The sequence below is a fragment of the Paroedura picta genome, chromosome 3 (assembly GCF_049243985.1).
Source record: "Paroedura picta isolate Pp20150507F chromosome 3, Ppicta_v3.0, whole genome shotgun sequence".
Lineage (NCBI taxonomy): Eukaryota > Metazoa > Chordata > Lepidosauria > Squamata > Gekkonidae > Paroedura > Paroedura picta.
In genome coordinates this window covers 48,764,097-48,785,978 of record NC_135371.1, presented here as the reverse complement: position 1 = coordinate 48,785,978, position 21,882 = coordinate 48,764,097, and the positions used below count along the sequence as shown (strand labels likewise).

The 21,882-nt window shown below is 41.8% G+C and overlaps 1 long non-coding RNA gene across 1 annotated transcript; it reads right to left on the bottom strand.

Annotated features, from left to right (window-relative positions):
• Positions 1-7,179: 7,179 nt before the first annotated feature.
• Positions 7,180-21,343, bottom strand: LOC143831102 (uncharacterized). The gene is made up of 4 exons (XR_013228715.1): positions 20,904-21,343; positions 18,592-18,672; positions 16,135-16,236; positions 7,180-7,440 (listed from the first exon to the last, which is right to left on the bottom strand). It is a non-coding gene; the product is annotated as an uncharacterized LOC143831102 (long non-coding RNA).
• Positions 21,344-21,882: the final 539 nt, after the last annotated feature.

Below are 21,882 nucleotides of genomic sequence, written 5' to 3'. Positions count from 1 at the left end.
ATCTTGTTTGGGCAATGGGACATAATATTTTTGAGGTTTCTAAACCCCCACCTTAGAAAATCTCTTTACTTCAGATCTGTTTTAGAGAACTCTTACAGTTTCAATTCTTTTGAATTGTGTACATATAATACTATTTTTGTAGTCCTCAAGATAAAAATTTTATTTAAAAATTTGTATCCCACTTTCATGATTTATTTGAGAAATTTAATTAATTAATTAACTATTTATTTAAGAAATAAATTTACTTTATTTATTTAAATCAAATTTAATTTATTTAAGAAATTTGTATCCCACTTTTCTAATAACAGAATGGGGGGCAACAGGTTTTACAGTGTAGGAATTAAAATGGGTTTTCCAGAGCTATTGGTTAATTTCTCTTACAGGATAGTCTGCCAATGCCTGTCTTTTGATATCAACAGTAGCTGTCCATTAAGAGGAAATCAACTGTTTCTCAGTTCTTTGCTTGCTTTGCCATTATTCATTAACTCTGTACTGCATTACATTTTCGATATGGAATTAGGAAATGCTACTGATGGTGAAAATAATGTTGTATGTCAAGATCAATTGAATGGCATCAGATGTCAGAGACAGTTTTACAGGGTTACAATCACAGGAAATATGAAAGTAAGTCAAAAAGTATTGCTACTAGGGTTCTAGTTCATACATTCATGGGTTTATTCCAAACAAAACATTTATTCCAAACTGAACTATTTTCTCAAAGGATTCAGGATAATCACAGGGACTTAATATGAAGACATTTAAAAGAAAACTGAAAACTGCATTGGAGAGAAAAAGCCAGGAAAAGTGCAACAAGAATCCCCCCATGACAATGTAGTTGCTCATTCTTTGCCAGTAGCAGGGTCAGTACCATGAGAATTTCCTTGGGAAACTTTATACAATCTACTCTTCAGCCCTGATCTTGCCCCCTCAGACTCCTTTTTGTTATGCAAACTCAAAGTACATTTAAAAGGGACGTGATTTGAGTCCCTCTGCTGTTTTGATGTAAATCGAAGAATGCAGAATACTTTGGGGAAGGGTTAGAGAGATGGAAACACTGCCTTCAAAAGCGTATAGACCTAGGTGGAAGATATGTTGAGAAACAATAGCTTCATATTTTTTATATTCTTGTTTAATACAGGTTTCTATGATTTCGTAGCAGCACTTCTTGGCTTAGTGCCATATACATTTAAGTATTTGATGCTTGATACACACTACTTCACTTGCACACAGAATGGCCATTAGGTGAAAGCAACTTATTTTAATTAGTGTCATCTCCTCATAGTACATTATTTGCATGTAGCAGCTCACAATGGAAAAAATACTTTATGCGAGTGGTCATCTCCTCTTCTGATCATTTGCCTGTAGTGTGCACAATTTAATCTGTATGCTGGACTCATGCACAGAAATAGGATTCTTATATGGCAACAATGAAGTGACAGACGGACTCATCAGAAAAGTTGGCTTCAAAAAGTAATAGGAAAGCCACTGGCAAAGGATCAGATATGTCCGTTGAGATCTCTTTTTAAGCTGTCAGTGCTGATATCACCATTTGAAAATTCTGAATGCTTCCTCTATCAGATTTTTTTTTAAAACTGACATTTAATGACTCTAAAGACATGGAAAATGCATTAATTCCAAGGGTCTGAGATCATTCCATTTTTTTTCCTCTGAATCTTTTGGATAAATTTTAGTTATGTTGTTAAAATTAAATTTTTATCACCACTTCTATGGTGGGAAGAAGAAGAAGAAGAAGAAGAAGAAGAAGAAGAAGAAGAAGAAGAAGAAGAAGTATAGAAATAAGACCTGGCGGAAAACATACATCTATACTTTTCAAAGGTCACATTTGCTTGATCAAGCATGGGGGGGGGGAGTATGTCTGTGATCCCATATTTCTGCCTGCTTTATCATTGCTCCAGAATAGCACAATTTAAACAGCAGTTTCTGTGAACCAGATGCATTCATACAAAAAAATCAATCCCACATGGCTATATGCAATGTTTATTGATTTATTATTTACTTTATTTATAGTTATCTCACTTTCAAAAAATCTCGCAGAGCTTCACATAATTTTAACACTCATTACACCACACTAGAGGCAGGAATCTGTCCAGTTTCCCTTCATCATGAAAGGTAGCTCTTGTGAGGAAGAAGCAGAATAGGAATGCAATCTCTCAGCAGCCCTTACCCCCTGGTGGGTGAGAGATTGTCTTTCCTTTCAAAACTGGAGTACACAGCTCAACATATATGGTTTCAAAGGCCAATGTTTGTGTGTGTATGAGAGAGAGAGGGAGAGAGAGATTTCCTTTTGCTTGCATGAGTTCAGGACAAGGGAGCTTATGCTGTCTACAATTTTAACCAGCAAACAAAACTAACTGAACAGAGACTTAACCAATGCACATAAATATCAGAAAGAAGAGGCAGACTGTGCTTACAATAAATACATCACTATATATTTGAACTTGAGTAGATGTTTCAAGGAAATGTCCTCCATTTTACAGTACAAAGTAATGGTTGTTCAGCTAAGGGGGGGAATCTAGAATTCTGGGAATTTTGTTACTGCATGTAAGGAGTTAGGGGAGAAAATCTAGATTAGCGATGGCCATAAAGGAAAATTGTTGTTGGGTATATTCTAGTACCCTATGAGAGTAAAATAATTAACCAAAGTAGGGCTACTAGTCTTCCTCCTGTGGTGGGAGGGCTCCTGCCCACAGCCTTCATTGCCCATGTTAACAGAGAAGGGAGAAAGAAAATTTTTAAACTTAGCATCTTATGTACCATTACATCAGCTACAGGGGAAAACCCAGAAATGGCATACTGTAGATCTAGGACCTGACAGAAACTCTGTGATAAACCATAGAACAGTGGTTCTCAACCTAGGGGTCGAGACCCCTTTGGGGGTCGAATGACCCTTTCACAGGGGTCGTGGCAGGTCAAGCAGCTTGGCCATGGGGGCGCCATCTACACAACAGCCTTGTGGGGTAGATTGAGATTGAGCGGAAAAGAGCGAGATAGAACTGAGAAACTCTGGGGAAAAACATTTATATACAATCATGAACAATGGAACTTCATGTCATTGGTCTGTTTCAGTTTAATTTAATTTATGTGAAAGAACACTTGCATAATTTTATGGTTGGGGATCACCACAACATGAAGAACGGTATCAAAGGGTATCAAAAGGCATTAGGAAGGTTGAGAACCACTGCCATAGAATTTCCAGCCATTCCCAGATCTACCTTGCATCACTTCTGGGTTTTGTTTGAAAGAGATGTAACAGCAGTTATCATGACCTGCTCCCCCCCCCCCCCATCTCCCTGCCCATGAAGCTGTTTCCAGTTGCCAGGCACAGGCTGGCAACCCAAGTATATATGGCCAGTTAAAGAGAAAGTAATGTAGAATGTCACAAATTAAAAGGGGAGAAGGATGAGTTTATGTTTGATTTGCCTTTACTAAAATAACACTTCAGTTCCTGTGTATTGCAACCCTGAACTTAATGAAACATTTGTGTTTATGCTTAGATGTCACATGCCTGCATGCTAGAAGATCAAGCACTTTCAAGTACTTTGGGAAAGTGAGTGTTAGTGTTTATTTTTTATTTTAATATTTACAGTCAGGGCTGTAGATTAAAACAAAATGTCCATACAGGCCTTACCACATTTTTTTTTAAAACAGGCATTGCTTAACTGGCTTTCAGTCACAACCATATGTGCCTGTTTTTCCCCCCTGCCTGAACAAAGAGCAGTAGGAAATTGTTGCATTATAGGGGTGGAATTTAAAATGTTGCTAATGTACTTAAAGATTCCTTTTTTCCCTGAGAAGAATCATTAAGTATGACTGTGCCTTATAAAAATGTGATTACAACAGTTCAGCAGATGGTAGACACTAGGGGTCAGCCCTATGTAGATGGGAGAAAGGCATTTGCAGTGTATTAATAATGGTTTAAACTTTCTCATAAATAGATGTTGATTCATTTTAAATCCATTTGTAAAATCTCGGCATTACCAGAAGGTTTTCTCAAACCACAAAGCAAAGAATGATAAACACCACCAGTTAGTTTAGCCTAATGTACTCCATATTTTTTTAAGCCCCTAAAAGGATTACAGTAATTTTTCACGACTCAAAAAACCAGACCGGTCATTTCATTTGCACGTTGCATGTTGGATGTTTTTTTTTTGACAGGCATTTCATTCTGCTGGATGGAATTATGTGTTTTTATAATTTGGTTTAACAAACTTCTAAATAATTTATATTTAATTTTCGGCTCTGCTTGGGATTTCTTATTCATGTTATGTCACAGAGTTCTTTCACACTAGTGAGTGGAAAATATATTAATCCAGTCAGGTGAAACAACAGTTGAAAAACTTTTAGAAAAACCCTTTCAGTTATTTCAGAGATCCAGGTTGAAATAATTAATAAAAAGGGGGCGGGGAGGAGAAAAGTTTAGATGTTTTTATGTATTTTATCTGATTTGGGTGATGGTTCTATTGCTTCACATTTTGTAACTAACACTAGGTGGTGAGCTCCCTCTCACTGGCAGTCTTTGGGCTGATCCTGCGTTGAGCAGGGGGTTGGACTAGATGGCCTGTATGAACCCTTCCAACTCTATGATTCTATGATTCTATGATTCTATGAATTAACTATTCGTGAACACACAAAAGGTTTTGTTTTGTCTTTTAATTTACAGGACTAAAGGTTTTGTGGGTTTTTTTTAACAAGCACATTTTTATTTTAAAAACTCTGTTCTGTTCAGCCAGTACAGGTTCACAGGGACAAAGCGTATATAGTAAACCATATATACTGAAATATACATGTGTGATGTACTTTTTAAAAGCCTAGAATTCCCATACAAACAGAGTAAAGGACTGCGAAGGGTTAATTCTTCATGGAAACAGGAAAGCTTGAGTGACAGGCTGCTCTAAGCAATCTAATTGGTTAGCATCAACGGAGCACAGAAAGTTTTGAGAGAGCTGCATGTTGAGGAGAGATATTGTCCAATTACTTCTTTGACTGAATTAAGTACAGATGGTCAGATTTCTGCCTTGACTGGAGAGATTTCAGGTTTAGCTGAGAGCAGATTAAGACAGACATAGGATTAAAGGAAAATTGGTAAGGAAGTTTGGGAAGCAGACAGAGACTCACTTTCAGGCCAAGAAAAAGGGGTAGACCTTTGAGAGGAATGACACGGACTTACCCAGCCGGATTTTGCTGCATGTTGGAAGAGGGACATGGTTTCTGGGCTGAGAAGCCTGATGACAGCATCCCACAAGCATGGGCAGTTGGCAGGCGTGTGTCAGCATGCGAAGGAAGGGGCCGTGCCAGGAGCTCACCTTTATAAGGGAGTGCCCATTGTAACTCTGCGTCTTCCCCCACTCAGCATCCCAACAATTCTCTCTTGTTTAGGATAGGGGTTTTGTTTGTTATGTGATACAATATTATATAACAGTTGCATATTGTTGTCACAGCTAGATGGAGTTAAGTATGGCGAGGATTGTTTGGGGTTATTGCCAAGCTTGTGCACTGGCCTTCCCATGGTGTGGGGGCTCCCATAACGGGCTGTGCAGATATGTACCAGGAGGCACTCCACTAAGGGGTGGGAGGGCCGTGATGTGGCTCACATTTCCAGGTAGCTGAGGAACCTGACAGAATCTGATATCCTCCAGTAGTCACCTCCTGTGGAATAGTAAGCCTTTGAGGAGCCCTGTGAGCCTGGCAGTCTCACTAGGGGAACCAGGGCAGTAGACTGCTATTTGATTCTGCCTTTGCAGTTGGCTGGCTGCAAGGGGGCAGATCTCCTCCCCATGCTGTGCCATGCTCATTTATAAATAAAGCCAAATATTTGCTAGATATAAGGTGTCAGAATCCTTATTATGATACAAACAATATCTCCTTGCATAAACAAAAGAAAATTTCCTACCCAATCAACCAGGGAGATAGTTCTGAAGAGTAGAGAACCCTGAAGTTTGTAAAATAACTGAAGTTTATAAAATTTCTACACAATTATTTTGCCAGTAAAGCCAAATCTAGTGCTCCATTACCCCACATTTCCTGAACCCAATTATTCTGTGATTTCTCAACCCCTTTGGATAATAAATCACAATTTATGAGATTTTTAATATATATATATATATAATATAGCAATATTATAATGTTGGGAGAAAATGAGCAGTAAGGTTTGATGTGGCCTTGTCTGTGAAATTACCCATCCATAGAGTTCCTTTTCTTTCTTCTATGTTTGGTCAGTAGGTTTTGTCACCTTGTGCTTTATTGTTTCTTCATTATCCCCCCCTTTCCTCCACAAGGACCCATTATGCATGGCGGCAGCTATGCTGCACTACCGGTGTGCCATTGCGGTGGGGCCAAAAGCCCCACCATCCCCTGTGTATGCACAGGGGAGGAGCTCTGCCAGCTGTGACGGCGAAACAGCCTCATGTACACAACATGCGGCCAAAAGCACTGGGAGTGCTGTGAAGTGGCAGCAGCAGCGGCGGGTCTTCCGAGGGCCTGGGTTGGGACAGGCCCTAGATGGCGGTGACATCGGGCATAATCAGGGATTTCCCCCAAAGCTGTCACTGCCATTTCGGGCATAATGGGTCTATGAGTGTTTTCAATGTCAATTCAGTCCTTAAAACAACTGAAAATAATGGAATTTTATAATTGATTTACTAATCACGGAAGCTCAACATTTGCTGTATTGCCATTTAGCATGATTCATGATTATTGAATAGCACTGTTATGAATTGGTATATCCAGTTCTATGATGGCAAAGAAAATACTATTTTCATTGGGAGTTTGCAGGAATTTTTGCAGGCCATATTCTTAATTCCCCACAATACATCCAGCCTTTACTTTTACAGCTTTATGATTTTATTACACTACTGCACATGCATTAAAAAGTGAAGTTCTGTTGCTGATGAAGTATATGATGACATGGCCATACTACCCCCTTTCAAAGGAAGTACAGAACACATGGGGAGGGCTGAATCTGAATTCTTTTAAAAAATCCCTGAAATAAATGCCCTTTTGCCAAAGGGGTGTTGCAAACATCAGAGCAACAGTTGGAGAATACAGCTCTCGGGGAAACAGCAGCAACACTGAAATGTGGAAAAGGACAAAGTCTTGGGGTTATGGAGGCAAGACATAACTTTAATTTTTATATATTTAGGAATTTCTTACCTTGCTTATTTCCTCAATGGCGGCCAGAAGCAGTTTACAAAAATGTAATTTGCGAAACAAGAAGGAGAAAACAACTTGCAATACAACACTGCTTCATCCTGCATCCAAACTCTTGGTTCATGAAGGTAAACAATTGTTTATTCAGCCTGGCAACAAGCCTCCAAGGTTTCAAGCTCAGGGCTTTCCCACCACCTTTGAGTTGGAAATGCCAGGGACTGGACCTTGACCTTTCGGCATGCGAAGCAGAGGCTCTACCACCGAGCCACAGCCCTAGAGTATAAAAAGCAAAATTATGATAATGTTTAGAAATTACAGTTTATTTATTTATTTTATTTATATTTTAATGTGCTAATGGCCACTCCGGGACCCAGGTGACTCGTGGTGGTGTACAAGAAGTTAAAACGCACATAAAAATACAACAGCATTATAAAACAAAGTGATGACAAAGTCAAGGTTGCTTTTTCACCTATGAAGAAGTCCACAATAGTAAATATGTTCTAAGCAGACAATGATAGGTCAAGGCGACATTCATTGCAGGACAGCTTAACCTGAGCATAGCCAGAGGCTTTATTAGCAAAGGCAGAAGAATTCTTGGAAACATGTTTGTCAGCTAAGAAGGTCTAGGGTGAGCTTCTGTTTCATTTCCTGTTTGCAGGTAATTAAAGGTTAGGCACAGCCAGAAGCACAAGCCTTTGGTGTGACTCAAAGGGTAATAACCAACAGGGTGTACAGTCCATAGACATGAATGAATTGGCTGTGTATATTTAGGATCCTGGATGAAATCTAAACCACTTTGGAATAAAAATGACAAGCTCTAAACAGATCTCATTTTAAATTGCAACAGGGACTGGACAAGTATTACATGCCAGGAAAAAATTGTATTGGAAGTTAATTAGAACTTTCTCTTTGTGGTCCATAGAAATGCAAGATCATCTAAAGCAGGGGTTCCCAACCACCGGTCCACGGACTGTTTTGATTTTTTGGGGTGTAAGCAGGAGGCAATAAAAATCCTATATATTATTAATAATGGATGAAAGCTTTTATAAATAACTTAGTTGCTTCTTCTGAGGGGGTGATAATACCCGGTCAGCATGTTGATATGTAAGTAGGTAATCCTTCAAATAATTGGTCTCAATTAATAAGGCTTTAAAGTAAGAATCAGCACCTTGCATTATAGCTAGAAATACATCAGCATCCACTGTGGTTCTATTAGAACGAGCAATACATGTTCCTGAACAAACTGCTGTTTCTGAATAGTTTTCATTGGCAACTTCACAAAAAGCATATAGCAATAATGTAACCTGAATGCCATCAGAGCAGGGATAACAGTTGCCAGATCTTGGTTTCATGGATATGCTACAGCTGTTATACCAACACGTTTGTCAAAGAACCTACACACCACAGACAAGTTTTGCCTGGATTGATCTTTGTTTTGTTGAATTAAGTAGAACATAAACCTTCCCAAACAAGCCCTGGGGGTTTTAAGAGTTTTGTTACTGCTTTGTGGCTCTACTACTATGCCATAGGTATCAGAAACATGGTCACATAATTTTACTTTTGACAGAAACAAAAATGGAAGTGACTCAAAGACATTTTTTTTCATCTACCAGTTTCCCACTCTGAGGTAAATTTTTCCTTCCAAAAATAAATTGTTCCTTCACTGACTGAACTTCTCTTGTAGCATCATTTCGTCCCACCCTCTCGCTGACAGTAGATTTAGCTTTAATTCATCCCTGGAACCATTTGGGAAAGTGTGAAGAACCTACTTTTCTATAATCTTTACAAAATGGCACTATTTATTATTATTTATTTTTATATGGTATGTATGTAATATAGCCAGGAGATCCTAAGATTGTCTTGACTGCCAGGTAAGAGATGTTCAGAGGTGGTTGCTATTGCCTGCCCCCATGTCACAACCCTGGTATTCCTTGGGAGGTGCCCCTCAGAGATCTGACAGAATTTGGCTATCCGGGAGAGGAGTAGAATAGCACTGAGATGATGAAAGTCCAACCAAAACAAAATATTATATTGAACATATGGGGGGGGGGGAGTAGATGGAATGAGGAGATAAAGCTTTGGTATAAGAAAATGTTTTTGTACAATTTGTAAAATCTGAATTACAAGCTTTAGAGAGTATATAAACTTCTTTCTTCATTTCTGAGTTCTCATTGATTATGCATGGGCTGGGAAAGGCAGGCTGGTGCCTGTATGCCAGCAGGGCTAATTCCCACTCACATATGATGCTGGCGCTGTCCAGGCCCCCTCCCAGCCCTGACCCACATTAGGGCCTCCCAGTGAGAGGGAGTTTGCTACCTCTTAGGCAGCTGATTTCACTGTTCAACTACTCTGAAATTTACCCCCCCCCCCATACCTAGTCAGTACCATTCTACACATAGTTTAAACCCATTGCTACATTCTGTTCAAATAAGCGATCAAAGTTTGAATTTGTTTAGCAATAATATAAAACTTCTCAGCACAGGACTTTCTTTTTTTTGGGGGGGGGGTTGTTTGGAATGTCACAGTTGTCATTAATCTCCTGATTTGTCAGCTTCTTTGTGGGCATATTCTATGAAAGCTGAATTGGTCATCTAGGTTTTTCATTCTGTGTGTTTACTTCTTAGCAAGACAAAATAGCTCTCCCTATTCTGTTTCTGGGTAAAATCTCAACAACATCTATTAAATGGCTCAAATTATTTTCCAGGTGTATTCAGGGAGCATTCAAATGGAAACATACCAAATTAAATTAAATTAAAACCTACGGGAAGCTGTGTACGTAGAAAAGGTCCCAAGTTGCACCTGTGCCACCTCTTGATCAGGTACACCACATAACATCCCCTGCAGCATCTAGTAGAGCCCCATGGAGGAGTCCATCTAAGCCACCAGCAAACTGGTACAGATGCCCAGTTATGTCCTTAAGTCTCATAGGTCAGGTGCCACAGGGCAGTCCATGACTGCCACCACAAGGTCATGTTATGCAGCTCTGAACCCTTGACAGGCCTGGTCAATGAGGAGCTAATGATTATGAAGGCCTTCATCCTTAGTTCCAGCACACTTGACAGGTATAAAAATTGTTCTGCACAGGTTGTAGGTAAATTGCACAGTCTGCCTTGTCATGGTGGCCTACAGCAGGGGTAGTCAACCTGTGGTCCTCCAGATGTTCATGGACTATAATTGTCATGAGTCCCTGCCAGCAAATTCTGGCAGGGGCTCATGGGAATTGTAGTCCATGAACATCTGGATGACCACAGGTTGACTACCCCTAGCCTACAGAACCCAAGAGCTCAAATGCTGCTGATGAATTGACAGATGAAACTACCTAGGCAAGGTGGCCCTTTCAAGAAAAGCTGACTCTGGGCAACTGGCAGGCACTTATTTTATACCCTCTGACACAAAAGTGCTCTGTGGCTCCATTGTTTATCAGAATGATCATGCAAAATTACTTGTTCTGTATATGACGCTGTATTCTTGGTGTGATAAGACAGGTTGACTCCTTGGGTTGTAATTAGAACTTCAAAAGCTTTATGAGCTCACTGTTTACATGTTTTTGTTGGAATATACAAGATCTAGTGTGCATGAGAACAGCTAGCTAGTTTAGCAAGATTAGGGACCACCACATATTTCAAATTATTCCTTTCTTCTTTCTGATTGGTTTACTGAGGTTTTCCTGGTTCCTCTGAGAACAGTTAGTGTGTTAGCTCACTCTCTCTCTCCACCCCCCCCCCCCCAGCTAGTATAGACAGACTTCTGTCTTCTCTGTCCTGTAATGCAGTGGTGGCCAACCCCCGGTTCGGAGACTGGTACCGGTCCATGGATCAGTTGGCACTGGGCCGCGGCTCCTCCTTGTCCTCCTCCCCGGCTGCTGCCTCGGGGGCTGCCCTGCTACTTTGCCACTGGCTCACCTTTGGTGCTCTCCAACAGCCACCATGGCTGGGGCCCCCCCTCGATGTGGCACTGCGCAGCTGCTGCTGGCAGCGCCCCCCCAGTGGGCAGCAGGAAGTCAGGGGCACCAGCGGGAAAGCAAGTGGTGCAGGGGCTCATGTGGTGGCAGCGACGTCCCTTGGCAAAAGACTAGCCCTCCCCCGCCTCAGTAAAATTGTCAAGCATTGACCGGTTCCCGGTGATAAAAAGGTTGGGGACCACTGCTATAATGTATGTTCTTTCCTACAATAAATTAATTTTGTTCTTAAACTATGTATATATACACTGTGTGTACATTTAGACTTTGCTAACAGGGTTCTGGGCCCAGCATGAGCTGTGAGAGGAAAGGTAGACCAGCAAGCAGAAGATAAAGAACAATGGTGACCATTCAGAAGACTTAACTACCCAATAGGCTCACAGAAGGCAACTTCATGATAGGGAAAAAGAGAATGAAGAGTGACCTCCTCGAAACAGGACTATGGCAAATAGATACTCCTAGCCTAGGGATGATAACCAGGCAAACCAAAAAGTCTGGGACACAGGCAATATATAGGCAAGAGAGGCCATAATCAAGAGGCTGGCTGATAGAGATGTCATTAGAGTAATTCAAATGAAAATGGATAAGTCAGTATGGTCTGAACTAGAGAGGCTTTATGTAAGTTCATCTATGAAAAGCCAGTTCTACACACAAGAGACTGTAGCATTAAATTACCAAGAGGGAATGATTTGCAAGAGCATTTAAATCAAATGCTTACTCTGACCCAACAGTTAAGAAGTGTAGGAAAGGAGATTGCAGACCAGGACTTACTTGTTTTATTGTTAATTAGCCTGCCAAAATCATGTGAGAACACATTCACTCTAATTGAAGCTAAAGGGAATAAGCATCTCACAGAAGTAATAAATCATCTGTGGAGACTTATAAGAATAGACTGAACAATCCAACAAAAAGGCTGAGTCAAATGCTGAACAGACAGCTCAATATGTAAACAACAATAATAAAATTGTCTGCCATTCATGTGGAAAGCCAGGACATATTTGAAAAGACTAATGCTTTTAAACAGAAGGCTGGCTTTCAAAAGAAAGTAAAGAGGGAAAATTCTAGGTAACCATCTTGGGAGAAGTGTTTTATACTAACACAAGTGGATACCAAAAGCAATATCTGGTATCTGAATAGTGCATGCAGGTGCACATGTGCGTACACAAAGAATTCTTTGAAACATTAAATTGAAAAAAGGGAAATTTTAAATGTGGCAGATCTGTGGTAGCAAAAGGGCTAGACTCTGGCACAATAAGATACAAACTGCCAAATGGACAAACCAGAAATGACCTGACTGAAAATTGCCCCTATGGACCTTTATGTGAAAGGCTGTTTGCCTTTTGTAAGCCACCCTGAGTTGACTTGTCGAAAGGGGCAGGGTATAAGTTTAATAATAAAAATAAATAAAATAAATACATTGATAAGAGAGAAACCTCAAAATGCTGAAAGGGTAGACATCAGAGAATCCATACCAATGGAAGAAGACAAAGTACAGCAGCCAGAAGCAGTGCTATTGGCATTATAAAACACATAGATGAAACATATGCAGAGCCTGAGTAACCAGAAGGAGTTGCAGAGCCAGATGTTAGATAAACAGGAAGACCAAAAAAGGGAAAACCACCAGAGACTTTCCTATTTGAAAAAAACAAAACATGTGACTGAACCTTGCATGTGGAAAGATATAGAAGGAATGCCTAGTGATCAAGCTGAAAATTGGAGAAGGGCAGCAGAAAAAAAGATTGAATTGCCAATCAAAAATTAAACCCAGACAGGAAAGAGGACAGCAGATTGCATATGAAGCTTCTAAGAGAAGTTTAAGATTCTATGAAAGAAGATGAAGTTTGCAAACTCTGTACATTAGATTTTGAGAAGAGGTTTTACACTATACGAGATCTAATGTACATGAATTCAAATTGATGACTGAAAAATCCTACTTGGAAGTAACAGGGACAGCTAGCTAGTTTAGGGACCTCCCCCTATTCCAGAATGTTCCCTACTTGTCTCTGATTGGTTTACTGAGATTTTTCTGATTCTTCACAGAAGAACATTTAATATGTTAGCTCTTTCTCTCTCTCCCAGCTACTATAGGCACACAGACTCCTATCTCTTCTCTTTCCTATAAAATATATTATTTTCTACAATAAATCTACTTTGTTCTACTTTGTTCAGCATGTGCTCAAATTTTCCGCACATTTAGACTCTGTCAACAGTCTTTGGGGTCCTTGTGAAGCTAACAATGGATCTTCATTTGAGGTAAGTCTGTACTAAAAAAAACATCAAAAAAACTGTAATGGCATATAAAAACGTCTATATGAAAGTAAGTAGTTGTTCATTAATAATACATAATAATACAGTCAGTCAGTCAGTAACCTTTTATTGGAATAAACATAATCTGTAAACCGCTCCGTGGTAGTGATAAAGCCCTAAGGGCAAGTTGGGAGGAGAATGGGGCGGGTGCTGTCGATAAAAACTCGGAGGGGCGAATCAGGAGCCGCAAAGCGGCTCCTGATTCGCCCCTCTGAGTAGCACTCGGGGGCCAAGCAGCCAAGTGGGAGGCATGCGAAGCACGCCTCCCTTTTGGCTGCTTGGCCCATCTTCGGCTCTGCACTCTGGCGAGGCACACGTCCTTGCCTCTGCGCTTGCGCTCCGACGACGCCTTCCCGGGGGGGGGGGGGAGGAGCATGCCCCTGCTTCTTTCCTCCAGCCAAGGTGCCAAATTTGCCCACAGTCCCGTGCCCAGCCGACCACCATTGCCAGTCTGTTGGAGGCAGCAGCTGATGCTGCCACTGCCTCGGGATGTATGCGCCCCTCCCGATACAAGGTCCATGGTCACATGCAAGAGGTAAGTGCCCACCCAACGCCAACTCCCCCCCAAAACACACCCACTCCGCCAGGACTACCATTCCCTGCCCGCCAGGATACCCGTCTCCCCAAATGCCGTCCACTCCCACCTTCTCTGGCTGCCTCCCCCATCTGCCGCTCCCTTACAGCCCGCCCGCAGCCTCCCGGCCACCGCTGCTACACCCAGTGGCCCAGGGACGCGCCCACCTCCTCCTCGCCTTGGCCTAGGCTCGCCTCCACCGGCGCTGCCACCCATGCCACTGACTGCGCCCTGCTGTGCACGCCCCCGGATAGGATTCTGCCCCCACTTCCTCGGACTGCGTCCCCGCGGCAGCGCCTGCTGCAGGGATGATCGCCACCAACGCTACTTCGATGGTAGGCAGGGGAGCCACGACTGACTCCCACCCCTCCCCAATGCCTTCCCTTCCCCATCCACTGCCACCCCGGCTCCAGCCACCACACCAATGCCCAGCCCTCGCCGGGGCCTGGGGGGGGGGCATGCCCTGTCCCATCCCAGGCCCATCTTGCCCCAAACCCTGAGCTATGTCCGTGAGCCAGGAGATCCAGCATTGTGTTGTGGTTAAGAGCAGTGGCCTCTAATCTGGAGAACCAAGTTTGATTCCCTACTCTTTCACATGCAGCCAGCTGGGTAACCGTGAGCGATTCACAGAAGTCCATTTAGTCCAGCAACCTGTTGCCTACAGCAGCCAATCATAGAATCATAGAATAATAGAGTTGGAAGGGTCCTCATGATTCATCTAGTCCAACTTCCTGCACTATGTAGGACACTCACATCCCAATCACTCATCTACTGTAACCTGCCACCCCTTTGCCTTTACAGAATCAGCCTCTCCGTCAGATGGCTATCTAGCCTCTGTTTAAAAATTTCCAAAGATGGAGAACCCACCATCTCCCGAGGAAGCCTGTTCCACTGAGAAACCGCTCTGTCAGGAACTTCTTCCAGATGTTTAGATGGAATTTCTTTTGAATTAATTTCATCCCATTCGTTCTGTTCTGTCCCTCTGGGTCAAGAGAGAACAATTCTGCTCCATCCAGGGCTGTGGTGGAGGGCATGGAGAGTGTTAAGGCCATGCTGCATATGGTGATTCCACATATCCTGGTGGGTGGCCATTGCATTGAGGGCCTCAATGGATTTGTAACCATGCTTCTATGGTGCACTTCTGGGGAGCTAGTGAAGGTTGTCCCCTTTAGCCTTCTGCCTTGCATGTGACTCACACAGCAGAGAGGCCAGAGTTGAGCCATGAGATGCCAGAACTGGTTAGGAAGCAGGTATGAATGCCATCTTGGAGACCAGGGACCCAGTCGTGGCCCCGAGGGAGGAGAGTATCAATGCAAGCCCATCATCCCTCAGCACAGCTGCCAGCAGGTTGCATCTGCAAGGCAGGAGGAAGAAGAAGAAGAGATGTTTTTTGTACCTCACCTTTTACTGTCTGATGGAGTCTCCATGCGGCTTTCAGTCACCTATCTCTCCTCTTCCCACAGAGATACCCTGTGAGGTAGGTGAGGCTGAGAGAGCTCTGAGAGAACTGTGACTAGCCCAAGGTTACCCAGCTGGCTATATGTGGAGGAGTGGGGAATCAAACCCAGCTCTCCAGATTAGAGACCCCCGCACTGAACCATTACAGCAAACTGAAAACGGAGGGGAGCAATGGAGCAGCTGTTCCCACTGTGGCTGCTGCTAGGAAAGATGATGGAGGTGAGTTGGTGGTGGGAATGGACTGTGGCTCCAGGTCCACGTGTGGCATGGGCAGGCTCCACTGACTGATGCATTGCTCTCAGTTGCCCACTAAGCTCCCCCCAACTGTCTCTGCCTGTCTCATGGAGCATCTTTATTCATTTATAAGTACCCTGAAAAAGCAGTTATATTGTACAAGTTCACTGATCTGTGGGTTTGGCCACAGCCATAGATTTCCAGGAATGAAAGAAAAGCTGTGGGAACAGCTAGAATGATCACCTGGTAACAGCCATCTAAAGTGGAGCCAATTACTCTCAGGTCAACATATATTTCCCTATCATAGGTCATAAGTCTACCATATCAATCCAGACTAGGGCTTCTTGAACATCTGCTCAATGTTCACAAGGAGAAAGCACCCATTTTTTTGTGGTTGAGGAGCTCAGCTGTTTATGAGAAGTCTTTAGTGACTTACTTTGTGTATATTTGGCAGCATTTCATATATGTGCATTTTCACACAGCTGGAGTCTTTGTTTTCCTCGACCAGTCATCACTGTGCACCACTCTGCAGCCCGTTCTTTCAATAAAGAGCAAACCAGTCAGTCAGTCATTATAAACAAACACTTTTTTAAAGGTCTTGCCATATGATGTTTGTCTAAGTCTGTACTATTGACATTAGTTGCTGCATGACCATTTCCACACAGCTTTGTATACTCCCCCTGCCCACAGCCAGGTGTCATTTAATTACTTGACCCAGCCATCCATGACACTGGGGGATAATTGATTTGTCTTAATGTATAACTTCAAAAATGACTGCAAGGCTGAAAAAGGGAAGCTCTTGCAAAACAGCTACTGCTCTGTTTAGGATCTTAGAAGGTGGATCCCTACTAAACTGAAATTCTCAGCGTCTGTATTTCAGACCTTGGTCTAGAGCAAGCCTTTCTCAACATTTATAGAGAACCCCCTGAAACATTCTTCAGGCTTTGAGAAGCCCCAGAAGTTGTGCAATTGTGCAGAATATGGCTGGGAAGCATAGCTGTGTACGTGCCCATCCCATCCCTCCCCTTCCCATTCCCTCCAGGCCCATCATTGGTCATTTTGAGAAGGGTAGGTGGGTTGACCATATATGATAAATATTTAATAAATTTTTAAAATATATTAAAAAAATTAACTCCCATCTATTTGGGAAATCCTTCCAGGGTTGCCAAGAACCCTGGTTGAAAAAGCCTGGTGTAGAGAATGGCAAGAAGTCTAAAGTCTAGAAGTTAAGCCTTAACTAAGTGTGAAAATGAGGTTCCAGGAATTTGCACTTGGAGAAAATGGTATATTACAATTTTGGATGATTAAGACATATATAAATGCTTGTAAAAGTATTCATTCCTCTCGGTGTTTGTCCTGTTTTGTTGCATTACAACCTGATAGGCATGTTGTGAGAATCAAATGGTGCTAACCACCCCCTCCCCCCCAAAAAACCCAACTTAGTTCCAGGTTGTAATGTGACAAATAAGAACAAACATGGGGGCGGGGGGGGGGCGGGATTAATACTTTTGCAAGCCATTGAATAACAGTATTAGGTCCCACATACCATTTTGGGATTCAGGTTCATTTTTTTCTGGGGTTCATAATTATTGGGATTCAAACTGTCTTATACTGAATCAGACCTCTGGTCCATCCAAATCCACACTGTCTACACACCCTGGCAGTGGCTCTTCAGTCTTTCACATCATTTTTAATACCGGAGATTGAACCTGGTAGCCTCTGCATGCCAAGTAGGGTTCCATTATTCCCTAATGGATCCTGATTGCAGGGGGATGGGGTGCCTATTTTTCAACCAAACGATATCAAAAGTATAGGACAGTTAGTGCTGCCTATCCACTAAAGATTCCCCACATTTTTAGCAAATTGTATCAAGGGGTCCCATTTTACAGGCTCCTACATCCCACTTGCAGGGGTACAGATTGGCAGTAAAAACTGGCTCTGGAAAAGATCCCCACCCCCAAAGAATAAAGGAAGGAAAAGGAGCCAGGCAGCCAGTCATGCAGTTCTGCCAGAGTCTTTTCTTGCTAGCACAAGGCAAAAGCCACCTTCCCCAGGATGGGAAAGACTTGTGTTGTCCTCAGGGTACCATCCTCTGCCTAGAAGAGACTCAAGGTTCCTGTAAGCCACTGTAAGTCAACCATGAGCCATCATCCTTGCTCTGACTGCAAGATGCAATCCTTTGGACCAGGCAAGACTCATACAGCAGAAAGCTGCCTTTCTGTTTAAAACAGGCATGGGATTCTTAAAATGCTGAACCCAGATATTCCCAAATGGGGCCCAAATGCTGATATTCCTAACAATCACAGCTACTACTTCAGACACCCAACTATACCCAGAAATACTAAAGGAGTATTTTTCAAGTACATTTTGGGGCCAGATATATGTAAGCACACATCCCTTCTTGGTTAATTCCTATGAAATCGTTGAGAGGCTGTAAGATGAAGCCCTTGGTAACAATTGGAACTGCAGGCCACTGTCTCCCATAGGGCAAGCCTGTTTCCTTAGCTGAAATTGCAGCACCATTCTCCCACATGCTATATTTAAGCTATGCTATTTAAAACAACTCTCACATCTATTTGTACCTACCGAAATAAATGGAACTTCAGTTGGCTGCAACTACCAAATCCTTTTGCTTCCAACAAGCCTTGCATGCGGCTTGCTTAGCCACTGCATAAAGGGCTCCATTGATTATTTTAGAAGAAGCTGTCAAATAAAGAGATCATAATGAAGGCATAAAAAGTAGGCATTTATATGCCAGGGGGGTATAATCTTGGGACTACATATGCTTCCAGGATTACAGGGAAATGAAAAGCGTTTTTTATTTTTACTTATTGCTGAAGGTGTAGCATTAAAACACACTGTTGTGTTTGCCCCTCAACATCTTCATACTCACTTGATTATCATATGTTCCCTGTTTCCCTTGTTGTCTCTTGAGGCGGTAGTGTTGATACAGTGTGGTTTTATTTTTGGAAGGCTAATAAAACATAATAACATTAAGTATTACACCACAATATTTGAATAGTGACCCCTATTAAAATTCTTTCAAATCTATTAAAGCTGTTCATGCATGCAAGTGCCATTAACACAGAATGCTAGGGCAATTGTGGTAAGCCAGAAAGTGTAGGACCTTACAGAAGGCAAATAATGTAATCTGGCTGTTTATTGCTCATGGTGCTAAATGGTTGCAGGCCAAAAAGTCACTTGTTTCTTCCACATCTTATCAATGAAAAGTATGTATATCAGTTTCAGAAAACAGACCTCCTTGATCTTTTCATACCAGACAGTAATGATAGGGCATGAGAAGTTTCAGTACCTTGTGTCTGCCATAGAATAAAAAGTGGGGGAGCAGATGTTTGACTGGATGCCAAGATTTACTGAAGAGAGAAACTCAAAAGCATACCAAAAAAATCTCTCTCTCTAAAAAAAAAAAAAAAACAGGCCTTAAAGACTTTCCTCAGGAAATATACATATATGCACAATGCAGACATGCGCACAAAATTGTGCATATAAGGAATTTTGTGTAAAAATATTTAATTTGAATTATCTGGAAAGTCACGGGATTTCCCCAAATTGATATAATGTTTCCAATAACCAAAGTAAAATTGTTTACCATTTGGCCCAGCCCTTCCCTCAACCTACGGTGTCCCTAGAGGGACTCTGCATGCCCCTGTCGGCTCCGCAGAGCAGCAGAGCCGATAGGGAAGTCTCCCCACCACTCCCCACCATTGTGTGGTGGGGGCCCCATTCCTCTCACTCACCTTTTCACCGTTGCTATCTTCCGGCAGCGAGTTAGGCTTTTCAGCCCCAGCGTTGTGTGCATGCATGTGTACGTGCCTGAGCTATGCTGGGGCAGCCCGCATACTCCAAGGGATTCCTCTCCCATGAGTACATGGGAAGTGCCAGGGCATCGTGCCCCGGCGCAATGCCTAGCAGCAGCCCAGCGTGGCTACTGCCGTACATAATGGGTCATAGATGGCAATTGTGTATGGATTTATTTTTAGGTATTTGGAAATCATTTATAGAAACTTATTTGTAAATCTGCCACCACTGTTATAATTTCTCTCTTTTTTAAAATAAAAGTTGTTTGGTTGCTGGATTTTAACCCCCCCCGCCCCCGGCCCCGGCCCTTGTTCTTTTTTAAAAAGTACACAGAACAAAAAAATAGTTGCTGCTGTCTTCTGCAATTCCCCTCTATATTCTGAAGTGGTGCATTCACAGGAAAGCTGTAGCATATGCTTTGGCCAATAGTAAATGTATATGTGCTTAGAACTAGAAGTACAGAATGAATTACTGAAAGAAAGAAAAATGTATTTATTATTACTATTCTGCCAGGTGGAATGAGCTGCCAGTGGAAACCTGGGCCCTGACAGATTTGTCAAGATTCCACCGGCCTTGTAAAATGACACTCTTCCACCAGGCCTATGTTTGATGCCAGGGCAGTCTTAGATCTGAACTACATTGGGCCTCACTCCCTTCTTTCTCTCTTTACCCAATCTCCCCCCCCCCTTTGCTGGTTCTTCTCGCCTGTTTATCACCATCAAAATGAGTGGAAAATTGCCAGCAAGACAATGGTGATCTGAATAAAATGACAAAACAGTGGAATGATGGAGCATTTTAGAAATGATAATTTTTCATAATTGTATAGTATTTATTTTATTATGCATTGGTTTTGAATGTTAATAATTGTTGTAAACCACCAAGTCCACTTGTGGGTAGGATGTGGTCATGAAATTGAACAATAAATAAATAAATATTCTATTATGTACATTGATATACTCACACATACTAACTTGCAAAATATCTATTAATTGCATGTTTGGATTTGTAGCAGTTTAATTAAAATTTCCCTAGCGCAATATCAAAAACTTCACTGGGGATCAAAGTGATTATATACTTAAGGCTCTCACCCCTGGAGATTTGGGCTTAAATCTAACATTTATGGGGTGGGTGGCTTGGCTACAAAGACATCCCTCTTGAGCATGTGCTACATAATGCCACTAAACAGCTTGGCATGAACAAGTATCCTTCGCAGAGGCAAAGCTACTGATTTCTTTGGACTAGGATAGTTTGTGGGCATGGAAAACTTTCAAAGAACAGCAAACTCCTTGCATGCAGCTAATTAAATTTTTACATCACTAATAATGATAAATCTACCATAATCAAGGTACTGAGATCTTGCAGTATGCATAAATGTGCCATGCTTACCACATTCCTTTTACTGATTATTAACTTCCTATGCACTGAATTCATCACTGACTATTGCCAAACATCTGTGGCTGTTCTGTGCCTTCAGTAAACATCCATAGCTGATATAAATAGAAATATAGTTTATTGCAAGTAGTAGTTCATCTGGTTAGGTGGGATCATCTGCATAGGATGTTTACACCACTATACTCTATGAAGTTGTACATTTGAAAAGAACAAGATAAGGTTCTGTATTACACTATTATGATTGTGAAACACATGAAATGTTTGATATACTACCATTTGATATACTACTACCACTTTTAAAATTAAGGATTCCCTAGAAAAGATTGTGGGATGGACTCAAATAAGAAATGCATTTTTCTAAAGCTAGGCCTCCTAATCCTGTTTATAAGTATTGAAACAGAATATATGCAGCAGCGCTAACAATGGAACAATAGTGAACATGTTCTTTTCTAGGATTTTCCATCACAGTACAAAATAATCAAGCTGCCAATGCCTAGTTTTATATTCCTCTTTCAATTCTACTGAAGCTTTGACATCATAACCACAAGGCAAAAACATACAATCTTCTAAAAAATTGCAAATTTCATTTCTAGATTATATTTCTATTGTGATTTCTTTTGTGATTTCAGTCCATTCAGGAAGATAACTCATGTGCAAGGCACACGTTATTACCTGAATCCACAAAATACTGCAAGAATTAGGGCAGTTTAGCCTAAATAAAAATCTGAGCTGGAATCATGGTTTATGGTTACAGTAGAAATATTTCTGGAATGGATTCATAATGAGGGGTGCTGAGAACTTTGCCACAAACATAGGCAATTTCCGCACAGAGTACCAAATTGTGCTTTGTATTCTGCCCACAATTGCGGGATAGTAAATGGTGCTATTTCTCCCCTCCACACTCTGCTGCCGCATCTTTCCTTTTCCCTTCCTCACTTATGGGGGGAAAGGCCCAAGAAAGAGCAATGCACTA